Below are 25,557 nucleotides of genomic sequence, written 5' to 3' on the forward strand. Positions count from 1 at the left end.
TATAAAATAATTTTATCCACCTTGTACATCCAACATTATTCATTGTCATTGCTTCTTTTCAGAGTGGATTTTTTATGTCTATGTTGACAGTTGACACATACTTTGACTCCCTCTTTATCCATTGGTATACCATCCTTTGGTTCAATGCCTATGACCTTCCCCATGACTTTTTTTTTTTATCTTAGTAACAGAAATTATATTCACGTATTATGGAAGAATTTTTTCAGATGGATCCAGAAACATTAATGGTTCTAGTCTAAGTCACGATAAATCACTTCAGAGCTATACCCATGCAGAATTACCAGGTTTCCATTAATACTCCAAGGTCTATTTTCAAAACCTTGTTGAGAGTATCTTCATCTTTAAATTTGTAAAAAGATCACACTAGTATCAATCTCCACCACTTGTGTATCATCTTCAGGAATCAAGGACCATGTGAGTTTGATATGTTTCTCTGCTGCTTTAAACCTCATCTTTCCTTCCATGATAATCTTACCAATCAATCAATTCTTTTATTCTTCTTCAATCTCAGTTTCTTCCACTCCCAATATTTGAATAATTGTTTCAGAGATGTCACCAAGATCAATCCTTGCTTGCTTAAACCTTAAAGCTAAATCAATAACTTGGTCAGTATTATTCGCCTTCATGACCTCTTTTGTTTTCGTACTTATGTTTGATGAAGTGAGAGGCTTCTCAATCTGGCTATTATATGGACTTTTCCCATCAAGATTAGGGTAACCTTTTCCAATCAAAAAATTTCCTATGCCAATATTGTGGGCCGGATTAACGTATATTGTATTATGATAAGATATCCCGTAAGCAGAAACTCCATAGCTGGCAATTAACCAAGAGATGAAAAAAAGGAAACTGTTTTTATACTTAGAACGACTTTTTTGAAATTTGAGTTTCCTAAATTTTCGTTATTTCATAATTTGGATTTTCTTCTGGCTGGGTTTGGATCGTAATAGGTGAGTTGGAAACATACACTATTCTGGATCAATGGAAACACGATAGTGTCAACAAGCACCTTAGCTAACAAAGCAAACACCGAAACTACAACTGTAAAATAAGTAAACCCAGTGAGGAGTAAACAACCCGTGAACACATTAGGGAACAACGAAGGACATTAGTGAAAAATATCAAAAATTTGAATTGCAATGATTAGAAAGAAAATGAGACACAAAAGATATGAACCCTAGTTAGTAAGTTCGCGAATGATTCGCGAATCATTCGCGAATTTTTCCGTATCACGAATTTTACCGTCTTATTCGCGTACGTTTGCAACTCCGAACCCAAGTCGCGTATTATGTGGCATTTCCGAATTATTCGCGAACCGTTCACGAATTTTACGTATCCCGAATGATACGTCCGCTTAATTCGCCATAAATTCTTTAGCTTTTACTTTTCAAAGACTCCATTTTTTGGGATTTACTGCCTCCCGAGCATACACGACCGAATAGTAGACGTGTTGTGATTTTTATGAAACAAAAACGACTGAAGAGATTTGAAGGTGAAGGTGAGAGAGATCTCAAACTCACTAACCAAGCATCTAAACCACCATATGACGTCCTCTTGGATAACTAATGTTGTATATATTATTAATATCATCATATTAAGTTTATTTTTTCTTTAAATAACTCACACATATGCATAAAAATTGGTCTATGACCTTATAAATACAAATTATTTGTTATATATAGATACCGAATTTTCAGAGCCGAACTCACATTTATAAATCGAATCATACACGTACGTATGCCGTTCTGAATTACTGACGAATCACGTCTCGTTGACCGAATTTTGGACCGAATCTGAATTTTACAAAACCGTATAATACTCGTACGTTTGCCGTTCCGTACGTTTGCCGAATCCCGAATTACTAACTAGGATATGAACCACATAAATCACAAGTTGTTTAACATAGTATCCATTTAAATCAACATCAAATCAATGTAAAAGTTAATGAAAGAGATGCAAGATGAATTTTTTGATCAAAGAATTATGAACAAGTGAAAAATTTGAGCATTGATTTTAAACTGAGTCAACTATCAAAGCGTCTCCAATGCAATGGGTCAAGGTCTTAAAACTGCATGAAAACTAAGATGATAGACTTTTTCTACCAAATCTTCATCTCCAATGTAAGGGTGAAGTCATAAAGAAATATGGCATCGCTAAGTGGGGGTAAATGAGAAAGTCTAGATTATACTTTCTTCATGACCGTGGGTCTTAAGTCCACATCATCATTTTATCTTTAAATTTAAATAAAGTTTGTTAGATAAGACCTTGAGGGTCTTAAGTCCACATCATCATTTTGTCTCTAAATTTAAATAAAGTTTGTTAGATAAGACCTTGAGGATTGGAGATGAACTTTAGGCAAAATATTTATCTTAATTCTTTTTTGTCATTTAACAAATGACCCACAAAGAAAAGGTGTTAATAAGGCCTCCACCTAGGATGACCTTGACCCCTTGCATCGAAGATGCACTTAAAAAAAAGGTTTAAACTGAGTCGCTTTCGCTGATTCGCAGTGCCTCCTTCACTCAAGAAGGTGTTTGGATAAGTCATTTGATTAAGTCTTATGTTACTCATAATTAGCATTTTGACTCAAAAATTTGCGGGTGGGAATTCGAAATGAAAGTTGCGGCATGAGACTCTGAAATCTTTACCTGATATAAATTCTCCATTGTGATTTAGAAGTTTCCGTACGGAATCCTACAATATATTCCAAAAACTATCCCGGGATCCAAAACCTGTATTGCAACCCGCATACCTAATCGGGCACGATTTGTTATTTTTATTTATTTATTTAATTATTTACTATAGAAAATGAGATAACCGCCCAAATCGGACAATTACTCGACAGTTACAAAACCAATTTGTTTTCTTCCAACATAATTAAATTTTTCTAGAATTTCAGAGTTTATCCTTACAGATTGAATTTGATTAAGTAAGTATATAAAATTTTGTCATTTCCAATGAAAATTCTCCTAACCAGTTGGGTTAAAAGCTGGGTTATGAAGTTTAAGAGCCGTAAAATTATAATGTCTAGTTATCTTGATCAGCTTTCCTACGAAAAATGCGACAGCTTCAAAGTTTTCATGCAGCATTTGATGATAATCCTGGTTAAACCTTTCCTAAACTTTTTTTTGGTATGTTGCATGAATTTCTGCTAGAGTTGAATCAGTTTCTGCCTGGAAGTCAACATTGGATCGCTGCATCTCTTGGTCCAATATATGGCTAGCTCAGATCCTCTTCTAGTTCTTCTGAATCCAATAATTGTGTCTTTGACATTCCATGCTGCCACACATGTTCCTGCGTAATTCATGGCAATTAGAGCAAAGATGTAGGAGATAATATCATCATCGGACCAAGTTTATATAACTCATGTAGCTAATGTTGATGATAACTCCAAATTTTTGTACGTGATTGCTAACTAGTCTTTCTGTTCTCTACTGATCCTCCCTTCTGTAATATAGACCATTCAGGCTATGGGCTTGATTACGCATGACTCTGTTAAAGGAGCACAATTGTTGAGTGATTTTTTTTTCAGTTAAACAAGCAGAGGGCTTGACTTTGTTGAACACGAAGTCACATCTAGCTTTCTATATATACCAACAAATGGTGGCATAGATCATAATTCAGTCGTAATGGATATTACAAGAATTAAACAAGGTGTTAATCCAACCAGAGAAACTAGTGATATTTCTGAATAGTTGATGTTGATGACCAAAGAGATTTCTCCAGACTTCAGAAGCGTAGGGGCATGAGATAAGGGTATAAGTGATGTCTTCTTAGCATTGTTGCAGATGGTACAATAGAATCAATGTAGCTGAGGATGCTGACAGTTTTGACATTGGTTGGAAGGATCTATTGAGCACATTTCCATATGAACATCTGGATGGATGGAGAGGCATCAAGCTTCCAAATCTGACGCCAAGTTGGTTTTGGATTTTTGTATTTTTCATGAATTTTCCTGTCATAAAGAGACTTGACAGTGAATTTACCATTTCATTTAGTCTCCAAATTATAACATCTTCATCTTGAGGGTTTATGCTAGTTCTCTGTGTATCAGCTTGATCTTCTTCAGATACCTAAAGATTAATGATGTTCATGTCCCATTTTCCTATGTTGTTGACTAGAATATGACTCGTGTTATAACGGCCCTAGCTTTGGTTGTTATTCTATTATCCTAAAATTGCTTATACAGTACGGATCCAAGTTCTTATACAATACGGGTTTATTTGTAACAATAAATTTCATAATCCTATTCAGCAATTCATAACTATTTGATACTTTTGTAACTTAATTTGTTTCATTCTCTATTTGTAGCACAATTTTGTTTTATTGGTATCTTTTTTCTACCGGGAAAGAAAAAAGTAAATAAAAATTCAAGATATTCTTAATGAAGACACTGTGATCTTTTCGAAAAGGCTGAAGAATTATTTAGCTAAGCTGTTTTCTTTTCCATACAATAAGTGTGGCTATCTAAAAGGGTGCTGGAACTCATCTTATATGGAGGGGTACATTATTTATATGTCCCTACTTTTGACACCCAATAAATATGTCCCTACTTTTTAATAACCTTATCCATTTAAAATTAGATTACCTTAATACCCTCACCCATATAATATTTTTCTTTATTTCAAAATGCAACAAATTTCTTCCTCTACCACTTCACCACCACCTCTAGCACCACCACCACCACCAACATTCAACTACCATTCCACCACCACCGTTCAACAACCACCACCTACCAACCGCCACCACTACCAATCCTTCGCCACCACTAGTCCGTCGCCGCCACCACCACTAGTCCCCCTCCGCCGCCACCACCGCCTCCACTGGTTCAAATATTTTTGTATCAACAACAGGAGTTTATCCAAATAAAAATAGAACCAACAGTAGAAGTTGATCCAACATAGGGATCAACAACGGTAGTTGATCCAAAAAAAAAGGATCAACAGTAGAAGTTGATCCAATTTAGGGGATCAACAATGGTAGTTGATCCACTAAATTGGATCAACAATGAAATTTGATCCATGTAAATAGAGTGAACTTGGCGTGAGTCGAACACGCATCATCTGACATGGAGTCAGTCATGCTACCATTGCACCACCAGTTCAACATTGGAAGAAATTTACATGATTTAAACTACAAAGCATGATATAAACTACAAGCACGATTATACTTATCCAAGGAAATATTGTCAAACAATATGAGTTGAAAGGATCAACAACAATAATTAATCCCATAAAAAATTGGATCAACAACAGGTGTTGATCCTATTGATGGATTAATAACCATAGTTGATCCAATACAAAATTGGGTCAACAACAAGAGTTGATCCCATAAATAGATCAACAACCATAGTTGATCCCATAAAAAACGAAGTCCATAGATCTTTTTTCACAATGAATATGACTACTCACTTCACAATTCAACCGAATAACCATAACAATGAACAAACAAAGCAGGATATACATGAACTAATTCTAAAAAAATATAAACTCACCCCATGAAAGCAAGAATATCATACATTAGAGACAAAAATCATCAGTTGTTGTATCAAATATAGAAACATTAGCATCATAACTAAATTAGCATGTTTCTAGTATAGAAAAATGGTGATAGGGTGGTGCCTAATTACTTTAGCAACAAAAGTGCAGAAACCTCAATTCTATAGGCAACATCAATGGTACGGTGGTACCCAATTACTTCATTTCTCAACTAAGGTTGAAGTACAAGCATGAAACAAAGTTTTTCAAGTTTATAATACTTACATCTAACACTTCTTGTACCGTCAATTTCATCATTCCTAACTTCACCACCACCAAAATTCATATCAATACACCACCAGCACCGGACACTTAAATAAGAGAACACATAAAATCACTGCAATCCTCTTTTATCCATCAAAAACCAATTTTGAAATTAATTTAGAAGTTGACAGAACTTAAATTCCGAAAAAAAAACAAACAAATCATACCTCCTCCACCATCACCACCACCACCGCCATCATCATCTTAAGCTTCAGTAATTCGAACAAGTCAACTCTAAAATCACGAAAACAAAACTTAAAATCAAATCTCGATATATTTGAATCTGTATCTAAAAATTAATCTTAATAATAAGAAGAATGACCCTCTGACTTGAACGATCTGTCGATAATAGTATTTTTCGATTGAATCATGAATTTGTTGACGGCGACGAAGGTGGTGGTGAAGGCTGGAGAGAGCAGAGAGAAAGACGAAAAAAAATTTAGACGTGAAAAAAATAAAACCAAAGAGGAATAAGTGATGCAGGGTATTTGTGGGATTATGATTAAAATCAGTTTCTTCATGAAAAGAGGAGGGATATAAATATAGTTGGTAAGGATATTTATGAAGATCCATAAAAGTAGGGATATACTCCCTCCGGCCTAAATTAAGAGTCCGCTTTGACTTTGTCAAGATATTAAGGAAATCCTATAAAATGTCATGGTTAGCCCTTGACTAGCCTATTTAATATTACGTTATTACCAAAATTAAAATTATTAGTGTTAAAAATTTTAAGAATAAATAGAAGTATTAGGAATTTTTTTTATATGGTGATGATATTGAAAGGAATGGAAATTAATATAAAAAAAATATTGAATGGATTTTTTCCTTATATATGGTGATGACATTTATGATTTTAATTAAGTTTATATTAAAAATGATTTTATAGTTATAAAAAAGAAAGGTATATTTGATAGTTTAAGGAAAAAATATGTTTATAAACAGAGCGTACAGATAAAAATGGACAGACCAAAGTAAATATTAGGACAAATAGAAATGGACAGAAAGAGTATATTCAATTACCACACTTTTTGTAGTGTTTTATAATTGTTTTTTTTTTTTTTGGTTTATCAAAATATAAAATACAATAATCCAAAATAAAAACAAAAAATATGGCGCGTTATTTTGGCTATGTGTTTACAACAGATTTTGTCTAACCCTGTATGCCATGAAATATATAAGGTCTTTTTGTGCCAAAAGAATTTTGGCCTTTCCATATTCTCATTTCATATGAGCTTTTTTGTAATTCAAAACGTCTATTTCATTCGATTTTATTTTGAGGATAATTCCTCCCGACTTATACTGGTAGCAAGTGACAGAGAAGTTTCAATACGATATAATGCATGGAATGGAACTAACAATTCTTTCAAAAATTAAAAAACAATATTACAGAGGCATAAAGCAGACATTGCAACCCAGTTAAGGTATCTTAGAGCATCCACAGTGGGCGAGTATAACCAAAAATTTGGGATGAGATCGTAACACAGTGGGACGGAGTAAAGATCAAATTCCAACCAAATATCAAATTCCAGACCAAATATGGTCGCGACCAAATCCCAAATTCTAATATAGTCGGGCGTAAATTTAAAGTACGCTTGTTGCTGGGCGTAAATTTAAAGTACGCTTGTTAACGGGCGGAGATTTAAATTACGCCCGATGAAAATTCAAATTAAATAAAAAAGAAAAAGAATGAGGCGGACTTTTAAATTACGCCCGATGAAAGTTACCGAAAATGGGGCGGACTTTTAAAGTCCGCCTGATGAAATTTTAATGGGGCGGACTTTTAAAGTCCGCCTGATGAAAGTTACAAAAAATGGGGCGGACTTTTAAAGTCCGCCTGATGAAATTTTACGAAAAAAAATGGGGCGGACTTTTAAAGTCCGCCTGACGAAATTTTAATCATGTACCGTTGCGTCACAACACGGACTAAACCCAAAATTTGGTCTTTTTTTTGATCTTTGATCTTTGGTTTTGATCGCACCACTGCAGTTGCTCTTAGTCTTTGGACCTTTTTCTATTTTAAAGACGAAGAAGCCTTTTCCACTGTCTAGTAATATCGCCAAACAAATATCACTGTACTCAAACCCAAAAGAGCAATTTATTTTTGCCAGTCAATACAAAAAGTAAGACTGACAAAATTTAATAGCTCTAACCCACGACATGAATCCATTTACATCAACCTTGGTTCATAGCTTGCCAAAGGTCGTTTATGTTGCATATTGGAGGGTTGTATAACTATATTCGGAAGCTCCAGTGCTCCACTGCTTCGCATCAATATCCTGTAATGATTGTGATATTTCTGACAATGAACTCTGCTAAAGATACTCATTAGTATCTAAAGATGAGTGCAAAGCAATAATTCATACAAACATGGTATCCACAAATACACCGTGTTTCTAAACCTGTGCATATATGCTCATATCTAAATTGTTGCATGGATCAAGATCCGTGTTCCTATGTCGGTCTTTCTAAAGTCTGTGTACACATAGGTCAGTGAAACAAACCCAGGCCAATTCCCATACACAATATGTCCGAAACATCCTAATGGCAAGATCTTCTTTAATGGCACGAATCTTAATTTATCTCTTGATATTTTTTCTGAATCGTTAGATTCTTTTGTGTGGTTTCCCCTTCAAAACTAAACAACTGGTTCCGAAACCACATTCAAAAACTAAACTTACAGACTTAAATTTCATACAAAAAAAAAGAAAAATTAGGGCTCCCCAAACAAACAAATGTAAATTAAAAATATAATATACATGTTATAAACAGAAGTTTATTATGTAGATACCCATTTTAGTGGGATCCCATTATTTGGGCACCAAGTATGTAAACTTTATAAATAGAGTCCCACACCTTTATAAACATATACATATGAATGAAATTCTCTCTGCTAATTGTAAAATCGCCTCCCTATTTTCTGTTTTTTTATTTTCTTTCTTCTCTATTCACAAGACGTTATCAACACGCTCTACACTGACATATCTTAACCTTTTGTTTTTATTGATTTTCTCACAAGTTTTATACTTATTCCATATGCTCATATATATTTTTTAATTTTTTTATAATGTAAATATGGTGGATGCAGGGCTTACTGCTATGTATGTACATGATAGGTATGAGTTTTATATGATTAGATGGTAAAACTCTAGTGACTTTTTTTTTTGTCTTTCATAGACTTACTAGATAGTAACCCGTGCTGCACACCGGGTTGAGCTTTTAATTCTATAAGAAAGATAATGTATGCCATGTTCGGACTAAAATAGCCATAAAAAAAATACAGTTGAATCACACTTAATATAATAAATGTTTATTGTTATTCTTTGTTTTATTTAAGAATGATACAGTAGTTAACAAAAAGTTAGGATGTATGCATCTCGAACTAAGTACTACACTATTGTAAGTGAAAGTGGGTTACACTATTGTAGTAGTTGCCAATCCAAAGCTATTTTCGACTGCATCACTCAGTTAATCCTATGAGTACTTATTTTCGAACTCTATTCTGTTAAGCCAATAGCCCTGTACAGTTGACTGCCTATTGAGTAAATATGGAACGCATCTGTAGTATATATGATCAAAAATTTGTTCACGCCCACTGGAACCTAACTTTATTGTTTTCATTTGTTTACAACAATACAACATTGAAGCGACAACACTATTGTCAATAATTTCTACCAGTATTGCCTAATACTAACTTCCTTCATATTGTTGTTGAAGCCTGCATTTTTGTTTTCATCAAAAATTCATGTCTGGTGTATCAGTAGGTGGAAGTTTATATGTCAAGAATTGTCTCAGTTGAGAATCATAAATTAAAAGGAAAAATGCTCCTCATTCATCTTAGCAAACTGATATGAAAAAAGTGTACCGGCTCCACGGCGCCTGCTGCTTTGCTCCCTCATTTGCTGCATACTTCGAGGGGGGGAAACACCACTGTGTGTACATATTTCATCATCAAACACGTGTATATAGGAACATACGTGGAGAGCATGCGGACAAAGTCATCAAAGCATGATGACATGTGCCCACATCCAAGATGCCCATCCCGCCGACGTTGGATTTTTGCCCGAACAAATCTAAGGGCAGAAGTTAAAGGATGTTCCGGTAACACGCTGTACTGCGGAGCACCAAATAACTCCCAAAGAGTTACTTTATTTCATCCCCAAAAGAAGCCAAGATCAACGATGGAGAGAAGATGTACTGACATGGACGCGACAGAGGCAGAAAACACTTGCCTGACACGAGCAGGCGCCTCAACTACCCGCATTAAACACTCTGAGCAGCATACGTGTCGATCAACCCGTGGAACGAACGAGGATGACTCTGCGTGATGAAGTTACGAACGAAGACCCCTGCGTGATGGACACAAAAAACAAGAAGATAAGGTACCAACGGCCTTCAGATATGGGTCCCACACTCTAACCCTATAAATACCCCCTCTCCACCAAGAGTAAAGGGATCGGAAAAACTGGGGAAGAAGGAGAGAGAGAAAAGATTGTAAGTGTAAGTTAGTCCTTTACAATAGACAGACCTATGTAAACTACAAAGTCACTCAACTATCTTTGTAATCATCAAGTACATAGTGAAACAACAACCCCGTGGATGTAGGCCTTAGTGCTGAACCACGTAAATCCCGGTCTCATTTACACTTCAGCACTTTATTTTTGTCTAACGCTTCATGAGTTTTACTTTTATGCTTCGTTTTCTTTATCTCCCCTTGCGTAAACGCCACTCGCAGTATTCTTAGATGAGGCTATGATAAACCCGAAGGTTTTGAGCCAAGGAATCAATGCCATTGTATTATCAACACGAGTTGGTACCTAGAGTTTGAATATTGTTTGTGAACATATAGATGCCTACGTGATTTACGTGTTCACAATTTGGCGCTAGAAACAGGGACTTCGTTCCGGTAAAAGATTTATCTTATCCTGTGATTTCATAATTAAATTAGCGTAAGATTGCTCTGCTTCATTATCTTTAACAGTATTTATCTTTTATTAACTTTGCCATGTTCAAAAACGCACCCGTTGTCTTCGGTACTACCGACAATATCGTCGTTTACGGGTTAAAAGATTTATTACTTAGATCCACGGATCTAAATTTTTCTAGATCTCATACGGACCTATCTTTCCGTTGGGTTTTCGTAAGTTTTCAAAGGATTTACGTGCAGTTTTAAAAGGGGTTTTCTCGCGTTTCCTCATACTTTCAATGAATCCGCACTTTTAATAAGAATTTAATCCATATACTTTAACTCATGTTTGAATCAAATGGGCTTCCCTAAGAGTTCTCTGTGGCCCTCGGGCAGTTTCTCCCTGTCGTGGAATTAGGAATTTTCGCAAACTAACCCGATCCGCACGGACATTTCTGTTTCCCGCTGTTTGAAATTCCCTTGTGCAGAAAGATGCAAGAAGTAGGAAAATCCAGAGCCACGTCGAAGGAAGCACCGAGGACCCCTCATCACCCGGAGCAAGCAGAAAGGAGACAAAGCCAAAATGACCAGTCAGAGACAGGACACTGCGGAAATCACTTCGCCTATGAATGCTAATTCCGTTGCAGCCGCGGCCCTCAGAGCAGCGGCAACAAAATATAATACGACAGCGGCAGTCCCGAAGACTACGGAAGCCGTGAAAACTCTTGCTACGAATCAATTTCACCAACCAAAAGAAAGGGTGGATGAATCCAGAACGTACCAACCCGCGCATCCGCCAACCTTCGGAATGCCATCAACCAACGAGCTGAATCAAACTGTGCAGGTGGCTCTAACACCGCAGATGGGCACTCCGCCCGATCTGGGAATGCCAACAATCGAAGCTGAACCTCCCCCGCCTTTAGTACAAACCATAGAAGAAGGCGGCACGATGGCCGTAATAGCACGAGCTGGGACTCCCAATCAAGGGTCGAACCAATCAGACCGATTGATGGCCGAACTTGAAGAATTGAAGAAAAGCCAAAAGGTTTACGCGGATGTGGCTTTGTTGGCCAGAGAAAACCAGGATTTAAAAGACCGGATTGCCTTAAGCACAAAGACGAGCCAACAACTCGATGAAGCAAATTCAAAGGCACCCGAACCAAACCGAGACCGAAGAGTCATCGTAGCAGCCAATGGAAACGCGGCCAGAGGAAGTAGCGCATCCGACCCAGATTATAACGATGGAGAGTCAAGCTATCACGAGCAGAGGAACGTAGGGCACCACCGCGCGATGGAAGAGCTGCGTGATGAAATGATGGCAGAGATCAGGCAATTAAAAAGTAGACAAGGCGGAGGAAGGTTAGAAGAAGTCATGAGAGAGGCTAACTCCACCCCTTAACTCATCGCCTGGCCAACACCCCTATTCCACTCAAATGCCCTGTCCCGACATTCGAATGCTATGACGGATCCAGCGATCCCGCTGCACACATTCGGTATTATAACCGTGTACTGGCTAGATGGAGCCAGAACGACGCAGTACTCTGTAGATACTTCCCATCGAGTCTGAAGGGATCGCATTGTCTTGGTTTGATAATCTGCCGCCAAACTCCATCCACTCCTACGACCAACTCGCAGAAAAGTTCTTAAGAACTTACATGTACAACAAGGCTGTTAATACTGGAATGGATAAGCTTTTTCACTGGCAATCGGCTATAAGGAAACCACGAGGGAATACACCAACAGATGGCACAAGGTCTGCCAAGCCATAGGAAGTGTGGACCCGGTGGTAAGTATCAACTGCTACAAGTGGGGATTAGACCGAATGAGTCCACTCTTTGTTGAGATTCATGGAAGCGTGCCTAAGACAGAGGGGGATCTTCGAATAATTATTGAAAAACACGCTCGTCTTGAAGAAATCCAGCGTGAAAACCCGAGGGCGTACCCACAGAGAACTCACCGTACAAATTCCGCAGAACAAACCACTGGAACCAAAAGGAATTGCTCGGTGGAACGACCTCACGAAGATAGGAAAGAACGAAGGGACGAAAGGCGAAAAGACGATCGGAAGTTCGAAGATCAAGTTTACACAAAGCTCAATGCTAGCTATGCTCGGATCCTGCGAGAGGTCAAAGGAAGGGAAAATCTGGAATGGCCATGGTCTAAGGGAAAACAACCCCCAAGAACCGAGAAATCCAAAGATTACTGTGAATACCACTGTTTCAACGGGCACCAGACCGAAAAATGTAAAAACCTCAAAATAATGATCCAGAAATTGATTGATGCGGGCGAGCTCAAACATTACATACGAAAGGATGTCGCGATGCAGAGGATAGATCTAAACGAACCAAGCCAGTCCAACTTCCAGAAGGGAACCGCACAATCAACACCATCTCGTGTTCTGAAACCGCAGGGCCCTCACTTACAGCACAGATAGGAAAGAGGTTACGGAAGCAGTTCGAGGACCGATGCGAATTGTATAAGATCGATGGGATAGAGGTGGACGAACATGAAGAGTGGATGGACTCACCTATTATCTTCGATGCTGAAGATATCGACGAAGATATGGAAGACCATAACGACCCCTTGGTCCTCACACTACCCGTGGCTGGATGTAACCTTAAAAAGATCCTCATAGACGGGGGAAGCTCAGTGAACGTTCTATTCTACGATGCATTCAAACGAATGAAGCTCCATGAAGAACAGCTAATGACCTCTTATTACACCATCTACGGATTTAATGGAGCACCCACGAAGCCATTGGGAGACATCGTGTTGCAGGTTGACGCCGGACCCATGAAAGTAGAAACACGGTTCAGCGTAGTGGACGCCCCGTCCCCCTACAATGCCATCATTGGACGAAAATGGTTACATAAACTCAAGGGAGTGGCGGCAACGTACTACCAATATCTCAGATTCCCTACACCTGAGGGAGTAATGGAAATCAAGGGAGATCGGGTCTCTGCAAGAGAGTGCCAAGCCACTCAGGATCGCATCAACAACGAACAAGAAAAGCAACACAAAACCCGAAGACTTAAAAATAAAGAAGCTGCGAAAGAGAAGGCCATAGACCAGTTCCTCAAGGAAACTACAGGAAGGGATTTGACCAAAGATGATAATGTCCGGAACACAGAGACAAGTACTTCAGCAGCCAGGGACAGAAACATACCAAGTAGCAATTAAAGAACGCCCAGTCCTCGGGGATCCGAAGCCGGTTTTCACGCCAGTAGAGCCCGTAAAAGAATCAACATAGGAACGGAGGAAAACCCGAAGATGATCAAAGTAGGGACCATAATGGACGAAAAGAGAGAAGATTCCCTGACCAAGTTACTTAAAGAATACGCAGATGTATTCGCCTGGAAATTAGGAGATATGCCTGGGATTGACCCAAAAATAATCCAACATGAGCTGCGCATCAAACCAGGCACGCCACCTTTCAGACAGAAAATAAGAAAAGTGCGCCGGAATATCATAAGGCAGTGGAAAAAGAACTTCGAAAACTACTAGACGCAGGTTTCATCAAGGAGGTCAAGTACCCTACGTGGATCTCCAATATGGTCGTCGTTCCTAAGAAAAATGGGGGGGGGGTTTGGATATGCATCGATTTCACTAACCTCAACAAAGCATGTCCAAAGGATAGCTATCCATTACCAAGCATAGACCATCTGGTAGAAGCAGTAGAAGGATACGAAGAACTGTCATTCATGGATGGACATTCTGGCTACAACCAAGTGGCCCTGTCAGAAGAGGATCAGCCACACACAGCGTTCTACACACCACATGGTCTTTATTGCTACACTAGAATGCCTTTCGGACTTCGAAACGCAGGGGCAACATACCAAAGAATGGTCGATGCTATTTTCAGGCCATGGATCGGAAGCACCTTAGAAGTCTATGTTGACGATATGCTCGTTAAAAGCAAGCTGCGCAAAGATCACCACAAGGATCTGAGAGACATCTTCGAAGCAATGAGGAAACGCCGCATGAAAGTAAATCCAGAGAAATGTACTTTCGGTGTCACCTCAGGGAAATTCCTCGGGTATTTGGTAACAAAAAGGGGCATCGAGGTAGACCCAGTGAAGATTCAGGCCATAGTAGAAATGCCATCCCCAAAGAATTTAAAAGAAGTTCAGAAGCTCAATGGGTCCATAGCAGCCTTGGGAAGATTTATTGCCCGATCCTCGGACAAATGCAAACATTTTTTTCAATATTCTCAAAAAAGGGAGTAAGTTTGAATGGACCGCAGAATGCGAAGAAGCCGTCCAAAAAATCAAAGAACACCTAGCTTCGATTCTGATCCTGCAGAAACCGGATCCTGATGAGGTTTTGGCATTATACATAACAGCAACCGAAGTCACAGTCAGCGCAGTGTTGGTCAAAACCAATACGAAGATAGAACAACCTATCTATTACGTCAGTAAGACCCTCAATTCTGCGGAAAGGAACTACACAAAGATCGAACAGCTTATCCTAGCATTGGTATGGGCTACTCAAAAGCTGAGAACCTACTTCCTAACTCACTTCGTCTGGGTCCCATGCAAAGCACCACTGGAAGCAGTCCTCAAAAGCACGGGAAAAGTGGGAAGAATAGCCAAGTGGAACACCCACCTGGACCAATTCAACATCATTCATGAAATTCCACATTCTCGAAAATCCCAAGTTTTGGCGGATTTCTTAGCAGACCTTCCCCTAGACAACGACGATGAGATTAAGGGAATACCAGAAGCCGAGAAAGAAAGCAAGGATCCAATGGATATCCTCGAACACTAGAGTCAAAGACAATGGGAAGTCTTCGTCGACGGTTCCAAAAATAAGGAAGGAGCAGGAATAGGCATTGTCATCACCACCCCAACCGGAGAAAGGATTGTACAGGCACTCAGGTTAGAATTCAAAGAGCATACCAACAACATCGTCGAATACGAGGCAGTCGTACATGCCCTCCGAATAATAATAGAGATGGGAGTAGCCGACGTAAGACTAACAAGTGATTCACAGCTTGTCATACGGCAAATAGGGCTCGAGTACAACGTGTACGATGACACTCTCTCAGCTTACATGGCCTTGGTCCAAACATTGGCATCACAAATTCCGAACATCAAGTTCCGGCACTTATGCAGAAGGGATCTCAGGCACGCAGATGACCTGGCATATATATCATCCATGCTGAAGGACGAAAGCATCGAAGCTATTAAAATAACAAGGGTATATGAGCCTTCGATTACACCTCAATTCTCCTTCGCTACCAATCAAGATACAGTGGAAGAAAATACCGAAGACCAAGTAGGAGAGGACATCCATAACGATTTTGACGAAGAAGATATCCTGTCAAGAGCAAATCAAGACGAAGACTTCATCAACGAAGATGATTGGAGAACGGTGATCCATGCGTTTCTCGAAAAGGGAAGTTTACCCGCGGACCATAAACAGACTAGGAAAATACTCTCCAAAGCAGGAAGATATGATATTCGGGATGGGATCATGTACAAGAAATCCTTCCTCGGACCGTTACTACGTTGCTTATCTCGAAAAGAGGGGCACCGAATTCTAAATGACATCCATTATGGGGACGTAGGGAATCATAGCGGTATGAGATCACTAGCCGACAAAGCCAAAATGCAAGGATATTACTGGCCCACGATGATACAGGATGCCGCAAGAATGTCCCGACGATGCGAAGAATGTCAGCGTTTCGCCAAAAAGATACACGCGCCAGCAACAATGTTGAATTCTGTAGATATCCCGTGGCCATTCGCAAAATGGGGCATAGATATCGTCGGGACTTTCATCGAAGGATCAGGGAAAAGGCGATTTTTGATAGTAGCCACGGACTACTTCAGTAAATGGGTGGAAGCTAAAGCCTTAGCCAGGATCAGAGACGTGGATGTGTTTACTTTCATATTCCAGAACATCATCTGCAGTTTCGGCATACCAGCAGAAATCGTATCCGATAATGGTAAGCAATTACAAGGGAAAAACATAGACATGCTCTTCGATGCTTTCAAAATAAGGAAGAACAAATCCACCCCTATATACCCTCAAAGCAACGGACAAGCGGAAGCCACCAACAAGACCCTCGCCCTTATCCTCAAAAAACAATTAGACGAACATAAGGGGCGGTGGTGTGAACAGTTGCATAATGTGTTATGGGCATACAGAACAACAAGAAGATCTGCCACCGGGGAATCCCCGTTTCTCCTCACTTATGGAGATGAAGCAGTCATCCCTACAGAGATACTCATGCCAACCACAAAGACCGAAGCGTGGGAGAAAAATCTCACAACAGACATGATGTTAGATAGATTGGACGACCTAGAAGAAAGAAGGGAAACGGCATTGCAGAAGATGGAAAATTACCAACGAAGACTTGCAAGGGAGTACAACAAAAAGGTAAAGCTTCGGAATTTTGTAGAGGGACAGTATGTGTTGAGAACAATCTCACAGTATCAACGAGAGAAGAGATGGGGAAAGTTAGCACCTATGTGGGGAGGACCTTTTATAATACACGACATTGCAGGAAGCGGTTCCTACTACCTTCGTAATATGAAAGGCGAAGTCCTCCGACATCCTTGGAATGCTAAGTGGCTCAAACCATACTTCCCATAGAGGCAACGCAGCCTTGCAACTGCGTGAAGGGTACCAGAAGAAGAAGGGAGCGTGACCACTCTACATGTTTCTATCTCTGGACGAGGAATTGCAGGCCTCAACCTATCAATCAAACAAGCTTTCTATATATCAACTAAACCTATCAACAATATTGGGGAAAGTAGTTAATCTACAATCTCTCAGGGCTCCCCCGTCAGTGTCCATAAGTGTAAGACCAGGGGGAAGGCACCCAGCAGAAAGAGATACCCAACCAATCTTAAGGCAACGGGTCGATGGAATGGTTGTATGTAAAAAAAATTTTAACCCCATATCCTAGAACGTTACCTCGGCCCCCACCGTCTGGGAATCCTCTGGCCAAGGGTTCTCCAGTAGGGTGACAGGTCTCAAGCCGATCACGAAGGTACCTCCCTTCGGGATCGCACCCAAACACTTAAAATCCTCTTTTATTTTTAGTCTTTCATCACAATGCTTAAAATAAAAACAAACCAACATTGCAGGTATATCAAGAAAAGGATCCATTTCATAAAGGATGATTACAAAAAGTGGAAGGCCAATTCAAGGAAGAATACACATCAAAAAATATTCCTTTTACATGATACTAGCAAAAAATATTCTTTTTACATGATTACAAAAAGTAGAAGGATAATGATGTTGCGGTCTCTACAAAATGCTGCGGTCTCTACCTAGATGATGTCGCCCCATCAGCAGGATTGTTCCGAATACTTGAAGGGACGCTCCCACCAGATGAGGGTCCCGAGGAGCCAGGCAAGGCAGCAGGAACTGGACGACGCGGATAGTTCTTCACAAGACCATGCTCGTTATTTAGGCCAAGTTCTATCTTCTCTAGCATCTTGTTCGTCTCCTCAGCCAATTGACACCGAGCCTTGTGCTTAATAACTGTCGTCCGCTATTGGGATTGGGATAACAATGAAGATAGACGATTCACTTCTTTAGAAGCAGCACCGACGGCCTCCTCGCGGGTTGCCGCTAAACTCTTGAAATGATTGGTCTGTTCTTCCTGCTGCGCTAAGGAAGATTGAGCCTTTTCAAGTTTTTCATTTATAACGCGAAGTTGTCCCTCGAGCTCTGAAAAAGACAACACCAGGGAGTTAGCACAGAAAAGACACAATCACACTCGATGGAATAGGGTTATACCTTCGACACAAGCCGAAGCTTCTTCATACTCATTAACAAACGCATCTCGCGCTTCATCAAGATGGTCATACTCCGCGGATAATTTCTTATAATCTAGTTGAAGGTTGGTGAGAGTAAATTGTCTGGCATCTAATTCTACCTGCTTCATCGAATCCATGTGACGAAGGTGGTCGACTTCTTTGTTTATCTCTGATACCCCCTTGCTCAATCTGTACATACACACTTCAAGATTTCTCTCAGACTCAGCCTGACGAGCTACTTCAGCGCGGGACGCGGCAAGGGCCTTGCTTATAGCACCGGCTTCGGCACGGGTATTGTCCCTTTCTCTGGCAAGACACAACATGCTATCCTCAACTCCTGGAAAAGGGAGGGATCGAGCCTTTTGTAATTCCTCTTCCATAAGTTGTATCCTAGACTCCAACAAGGAAGTACGCTCACGGGATTCCCGCAGATTCTCACGTGTCCACAACAGTGTACCGTTGAATAAAGCACGGTCATGGCTATACAGATTCTGCATATCGACCATCTGAACATGCCTTGCGCGCCATACCTCAGCCCGAGCGTCCCACTTTTTGGCTTCGCTTTTAATTTTCTCAACAAGCTCTTTGATACGGGATTTCTGTCGTGCCCTTTCATTGCGGAGCCATATCAGCTCGGGGATGCCACCCACTGAAGATAGGGTGGGGAGACTCAGAAAAAACACCATAAGTAATGAAGGAATTATGACACATTGCGAGGGAAAAAGAGGAAAAAGAGCCAAACCTGTGAAAGCTGAAACTTGGCCGCGAGTTTGCTCTAACTCGGCGCGAAAGACTGCAAGCTCTGAACGAAGACCAGCCTCCGCTTCACCCAGCTTTTCTTTCTCTTTTAGGCTTTTCTTCATCTCTTCAATTTCCACCTCAGCCGCAGATAATTCCTTTTCTCTGTGACGAAGCTTAGCCTCGAGCTTCAGAGATTTCGCTTTGAAGAACTGATACAGCACGTGGTTACAATGCTCACTCCTCATCATCTACACATCAAGACGACAAACATTATTTTACCGAAGAATTCGATCGTCACGAAGAAATATGTACGAAAATTTACCTCCAAGACACGCTGCTGAGGAAAGCCATATTGATACCCGTCGGCTATGGCCATCATATCCGCAACGGAAGAAGGAGGCTCCGACACAAGGATAGCTTCGGGAACACTCAAATTTCTTCCCCAGGCCTCAGATACCCGCGCCTTGGAAGACATTTCCATCATACGACGGGTATATGCATCAGAATCCTTTTCACCAGTAACAACCGGGGCGGTATGAGGGACAAATAGCAGATCCTTTTTCTTGAGCCAATCCATTATGGTGTCCTCACCCTCAGATGTCGGCGAATGAGGAAGATCCGCGGCAGGCGAACCAATCACCGACTTCCCCTTTTCTGATACGGCCCCTTCAGCACAAATGTCGGCACCAACATGCGCACCATGCTCCTTCGCGCCACCATCCGGAACAACAGCGTCTTCGTTATCAGCACATCCCAATCATCATTGGGGGAAAGTAGAGAGAAGTACTCAGGAAAATCGAGGGCATTGTCGAAGAACTCCCATGTGGAATACATCCGGTCAAAAGAAAACTCTTGAGAATGGGTGGGGAGAGTATCCGCAGCATCACCAGCAGGGGCATAAATATCACCAATAACACCGCCATCAGCTACCACGACGTTATTTCTCCCTTCATCACCACCATGACCCGCACAGACCTATTCTTCGACATTGAGAGGGGAAGTATCGGTACGTTCCTCCCCATCTGTAATCTCCTCATCCTCAGCAAACTCTTCGTTCACCGGACTGGCAACTTCTTCATGAGCCTCAGCCTCACCCATCACAATGGTAGAAGACTGCTTCGGCTTAATCTTTTTCTTCTTCGACACCTGAAAACCAACACACCACAAAAAGAATATTTTTCCCCGAACAGTTGAATTTCTAAAGAAGGAGAAGCGCAGCTAGAATCCGCATACCTGGGCAGTCGAGGCACTCCTCGGTGGAAGTATAGCACCAGAACCTTCCTCCTCGTCTCCCTCAACGACGTCAAGGGCATAAGGAAAATTCATACCTGCGAAGTTTAAACGCCAGGGACAGAAATCTCCATAACGAGCAGGAGGAGATTCACGTGGCCTGCTACTCTCAGTAGGACGCCAACCGCGTGGACCGGGAATCCAACCGTACGCCCAAGGACCAACAACTTCGATAACGGTAGCGTGCCACTCGTAGTCATGGTCGCGCTTGATCCTCTCGCGTGCCGAAAAAAGTTTCCGCTGACTAGACCCCTCCGTGCCGGGAACATACTTCAGCTTGGCATCACTGACCTCATTTAACAGACGAATTTCGCCCCGAGGAGCAGCGAGATTCCGAAGGCTAACACTCCACGTCTTACGGTTCCTACTATTGACGTAATCACCGAAGGAGTTATTGAAATTCTCAGGAGTATACCATTCCTTCTCCGCGGGATTGGGAACGTAACAAGTCATTGTCGTCTCCCCTTACTCCGCAGATAGCACTCCTCAGGCACGGAGATAATTCCCCGATAGTTGCGATACAGAACGGCTGTGAGTATGTGTGGAAGAGCCTTCACGACTAGCAAGCACATCATATAGAAGGAATCACCTGACTTGTACAAGGGCAGCATAAGCACTTCGAACGCTCCAACCGTAGTCAACAAATGAAATTCATCGAACTCATACTTGATAAGCTCATAAGTAATATCATCCTCAGGGGCATAGAAACGAACCTCGAAGGCTTGAAGCTCATGCTTTTCCTTGAATATTTCGAGATCAATATGCTTGAACGTTACTTTTTCTTGCTGACCGAAACGCTGCGTATCAATGGGCAGCCTCATCCTCCTCGGCGGGACCGGATGAACCAATGAAAGCCTCGGAAGCCTTTCTCTTCAAAGAAGGATTTTTTGAAGATTCAGCCCTCGGAACACCACCTTTGGTATTCTTCCCTTTAAAAGAACTTATAGGAGGGGGCGGCAGATGACGCTCGGGCTCTACATAACGTAGAGGAGGAACATCAAAAGCGACAGCACGAGTCGGTGGCTGCGTACTCCTAACATCATCACGAGGACGAGACACCGCGCGATCGACAACTTTTCGAGACCCAGAAGGATTTGTCGAATGAACCTCTTCCCTAGAAGATGAGGCCTTCGCCCCAGAAGAAACTCGATTTCTACGAACATCATCTTGAGACTCTCTACGCGGAGGAGATCTCGATAGACCAGAACCAGGAGTCTAATAAGAAAGCCGCGGACGGTCAGACATGGCTGCGAAAAGAGTAATCATAAACAAGTCAAAAACAAACACAAGGACATCATAAGATCAAAAAAAATCACATAAATAGCAATCCACACACGAAAATGCAGAAACCCTAAAATTAGCATACATGCTCGAAACTCCCTAAATCCCTACCCTGAAAGGCTCAAGCAAAACAATGGCCTCCTTGATTTAAGACGAAGAACAGGGGAAAACTAGCATGCAAACATTAAAATAAGTTCTTCATCACAAACAAGGGACAACAGTAGCAGAAAATTTACAAATCAACATAGCGTAAAACAGTGGAAACAAAGAAAAGAAAAAACTTACCAGCAAAAACAGCAACAGAAAGAACAAATCAAAAATAAAGAGGAGGCAAGTGTGATTAATGCTAAGGCGGAGAGAATTTAAGGACTGAAGAATGAAGACTGACAGAGAATTTAAATGAAGACTGACAGAGAATTTAAAGGCTGAAGAACAAGGAATGAAGAGCAAGGAATGAAGACGGAGAGAATGAAATTAATTTTTCTCTCTTCCTTAATATACTCGAAAGAAAGAGGAGGAAGTTAAGATAGGAATGGGAAACGTGCCCATTAAATGAGCATTAATGCACGAATAAAGAACATGCCCAAGTATCTATGAGAAGTTATTAGGAGGAGAGGAAGAATATGTAACAACTATTTCTTCATGCTCCCGCTAAACACTCTCAAGCCCGAAGAAAAGGGGCAAATTGTGTGCACATATTTCATCATCAAACACGTGTATATAGGAACATCGTGGAGCATGCGGACAAAGTCATCAAAGCATGATGACAGTGCCCACAGCCAAGTGCCCATCCGGACGTTGGATCTTTGCCCGAACAAATCTAAGGGCAGAAGTTAAAGGATGTTCCGGTAACACGCTGTAGTGCGGAGCACCAAAAACTCCCAAAGAGTTACTTTATCTCATTCCCAAAGAAGCCAAGATCAACGATGGAGAGAAGATGTACTGACATGGACGCGACAGAGGCAGAAAACACTTGCCTGACACGAGCAGGCGCCTCAACTACCCGCATTAAACACTCTGAGCAGCATACGTGTCGATCAACCCGTGGAACGAACGAGGATGACTCTGCGTGATGAAGTTACGAACGAAGACCCCTGCGTGATGGACACAAAACACAAGAAGATAAGGTTCCAACGGCCTTCAGAGATGGGTCCCACACTCTAACCCTATAAATACCCCCTCTCCACCAAGAGTAAAGGGATCGGAAAAACTGGGGAAGAAGGAGAGAGAGAAAAGATTGTAAGTGTAAGTTAGTCCTTTACAATAGACAGACCTATGTAAACTACAAAGTCACTCGACTATCTTTGTAATCATCAAGTACATAGTGAAACAACAACCCCGTGGATGTAGGCCTTAGTGCTGAACCACGTAAATCCCGGTCTCATTTACACTTCAGCACTTTATTTTTGTCTAACGCTTCATGAGTTTTACTTTTATGCTTCGTTTTCTTTATCTCCCTTGCGTAAACGCCACTCGCAGTATTCTTAGATGAGGCTATGATAAACCCGAAGGTTTTGAGCCAAGGAATCAATGCCATTGTATTATCAACACGAGTTGGTACCTAGAGTTTGAATATTGTTTGTGAACATATAGATGCCTACGTGATTTACGTGTTCAAAACCATATACTTAGGTAGCGGGCATTAAAAACACATTGCATATGAAGAGATTGTTAATGATTATAAACATCTTGAGAGAGCCAATTTATAAGCGTATTGCATGAACTTTTACAGTATCTGACCACTGTTTATTCTCTAAACCTGGATAATTCTTCAAGAACATCCTGGTTTTGTGTGCAAATAGTCAAATCGAACTACTGGCTACAGCTATGTAAGTCATTGCAATGGATCCGAATACCATACCTGCATGTTATGACTTCATACAAACATGATCTGCCATCTTATAGTATAAATTCAGACACATGTTGCCAGCCCCTCATTCCTACATACAAACACATCAAAGAGTTCATAAGTTAAGTGAAGGCACCAGGCATTGGATGCTTGTAGATTGAACAACCATATATGCCTTCACGGGTATGTACAAAGTTTTTCGCTGATGAAATATGAAGAAACAATTTCAAGTGTTCATCCTACACAAATTAAACAATTAGATATTGGTTCAATAAGTTAAGAAAAAAACAGTGTCAGACAGTTGGAGCTTTTGCCAAATAAACAAACAATATTGGAAAATTGAAATTTATTAAAAGAAAAATAATGGAAAGAAAAATATTTTTACTGATAATACAATAATGTGTACCTTTGTAGGAGAAGATTTAATTCATCTTCCAAGGGATCCTTAAGCCACCACCAGTCTACGCCAAAAAGGAAAAAGAATGACACCCAGTTAAAAGAAGTTTCGTATCCGCATGAATCCAACCTTAACAGGGGTCTTAAAAATTGATAGACGTAATTTTAATTATTGATTTTCAACAAAATCTCAACAGCACTCAACAAATCTCAACTGGTTTTGGTGATGATTATTCACTGGGAGGTTGCAGATAGATGGTTATTTACTTTCATGAGATGAATTCACAATTACAATATCGTCAAACTCAAAACCCAAGAAAATGAAAACCTTAATCTTTGAAATACACTAATTACCTGTAGTCAGAAGAGAATACCAAGAATAAAGTCCGGATGGATGGGATTGGATTATTGATTTGAGAATATAATATATGAACTTTCTGTACCTTAATTTTCCCATCGAGGAAGAAAATACTGAAGAAGATGAAACCAAAGAGATTGGGTTAGTGGGAGTAGTTCCTTTTTTTGATGCAAGAAACCATTAGAATAAGACATAATATTACATAACTTCTTAGTTGACTTCCTTTCTCCACTTACAAGGATAGCTATTTCACACGGGATATCATGATAAAAAAATCAAAGGAAATCTTAATAGTTCTAGTTTTTTTTTGGCTATTACATGAGCCACATTGCGGTTCTTTTACATGACTAATACTAAAAGAAGTAAAAGATTACAAAAGTTGTTTTATTTCATCTACATAGCTCTGGTTCATCCAGTGAACTACTGAGCTAGCATTGCTGATAGAGCTAGTAACATTTATACAATCTGCTTCAAAAGTTAAGTTGTTAAGGTTGAGTTCTTTGGCCCACAGTATAACTTGTTTCATTTCCAAACATTCTGATTGCTATGGATCTACTCCTCCATAGTAGTGCCTGCCCCTGATCCCTCTGGCTGAACCTGCAGAATCTCGAATGATTAGAACTATTCCAATTTCCTTTGAAGAGTGATCAAAAGAAGCATGTATATTTATTTTTAATTGAGTATCTGATGGTGTAGACCATTGCTGCATTTCCAGAGTCTTTTGATGTTCATGATTTTTAATGTTTTCTTTAAGACAGAGTTGAATATAGTTCCTAATCTGATGACAAGTGAACCATGTATTAGTACTCCTATTCTGAAACACCTTCAGACATCTATTCTTCCAGATTTGCCAAGCTGTGCACATTAAAGTTAAAGACCATGTTTGATTTTATCCCTTAAAAGATGTATTAGAAAACCAGCTAGCAATCCAAGTGGATATATTGATATTCTGACTCTGTAGGCTATTAACATTAACATTCATTCCTAACCAAATCGATTTTGCATAGTCACAATCTATAAGCAAATGTTGCAGGGTTTCCTCCTGTGAGTTACATAGAGGACAAGTTGTTTCAATATCCTTCTTATAATTTTAGCCATTGTTGGAACAATGTTTTTCATGTATTTCCAGAGAAACAGTTTAATCT

General features: G+C 40.3%; 1 long non-coding RNA gene across 3 annotated transcripts; it reads right to left on the reverse strand.

Moving 5' to 3' along the window:
• Positions 1-21,724: 21,724 nt before the first annotated feature.
• Positions 21,725-24,651, reverse strand: LOC113320831. 3 transcript variants are annotated; one of them, XR_003346311.1, is made up of 4 exons: positions 24,409-24,651; positions 24,065-24,119; positions 23,671-23,749; positions 21,725-21,775 (listed from the first exon to the last, which is right to left on the reverse strand). It is a non-coding gene; the product is annotated as an uncharacterized LOC113320831 (long non-coding RNA). The 3 variants fall into 3 exon arrangements; XR_003346312.1 differs by lacking the exon at positions 21,725-21,775 and adding an exon at positions 22,851-22,903; XR_003346310.1 differs by lacking the exon at positions 21,725-21,775 and having other exon boundaries at positions 23,471-23,749; positions 24,409-24,650.
• Positions 24,652-25,557: the final 906 nt, after the last annotated feature.

The sequence above is a fragment of the Papaver somniferum genome, chromosome 11 (assembly GCF_003573695.1).
Source record: "Papaver somniferum cultivar HN1 chromosome 11, ASM357369v1, whole genome shotgun sequence".
Classification (NCBI taxonomy): domain Eukaryota; kingdom Viridiplantae; phylum Streptophyta; class Magnoliopsida; order Ranunculales; family Papaveraceae; genus Papaver; species Papaver somniferum.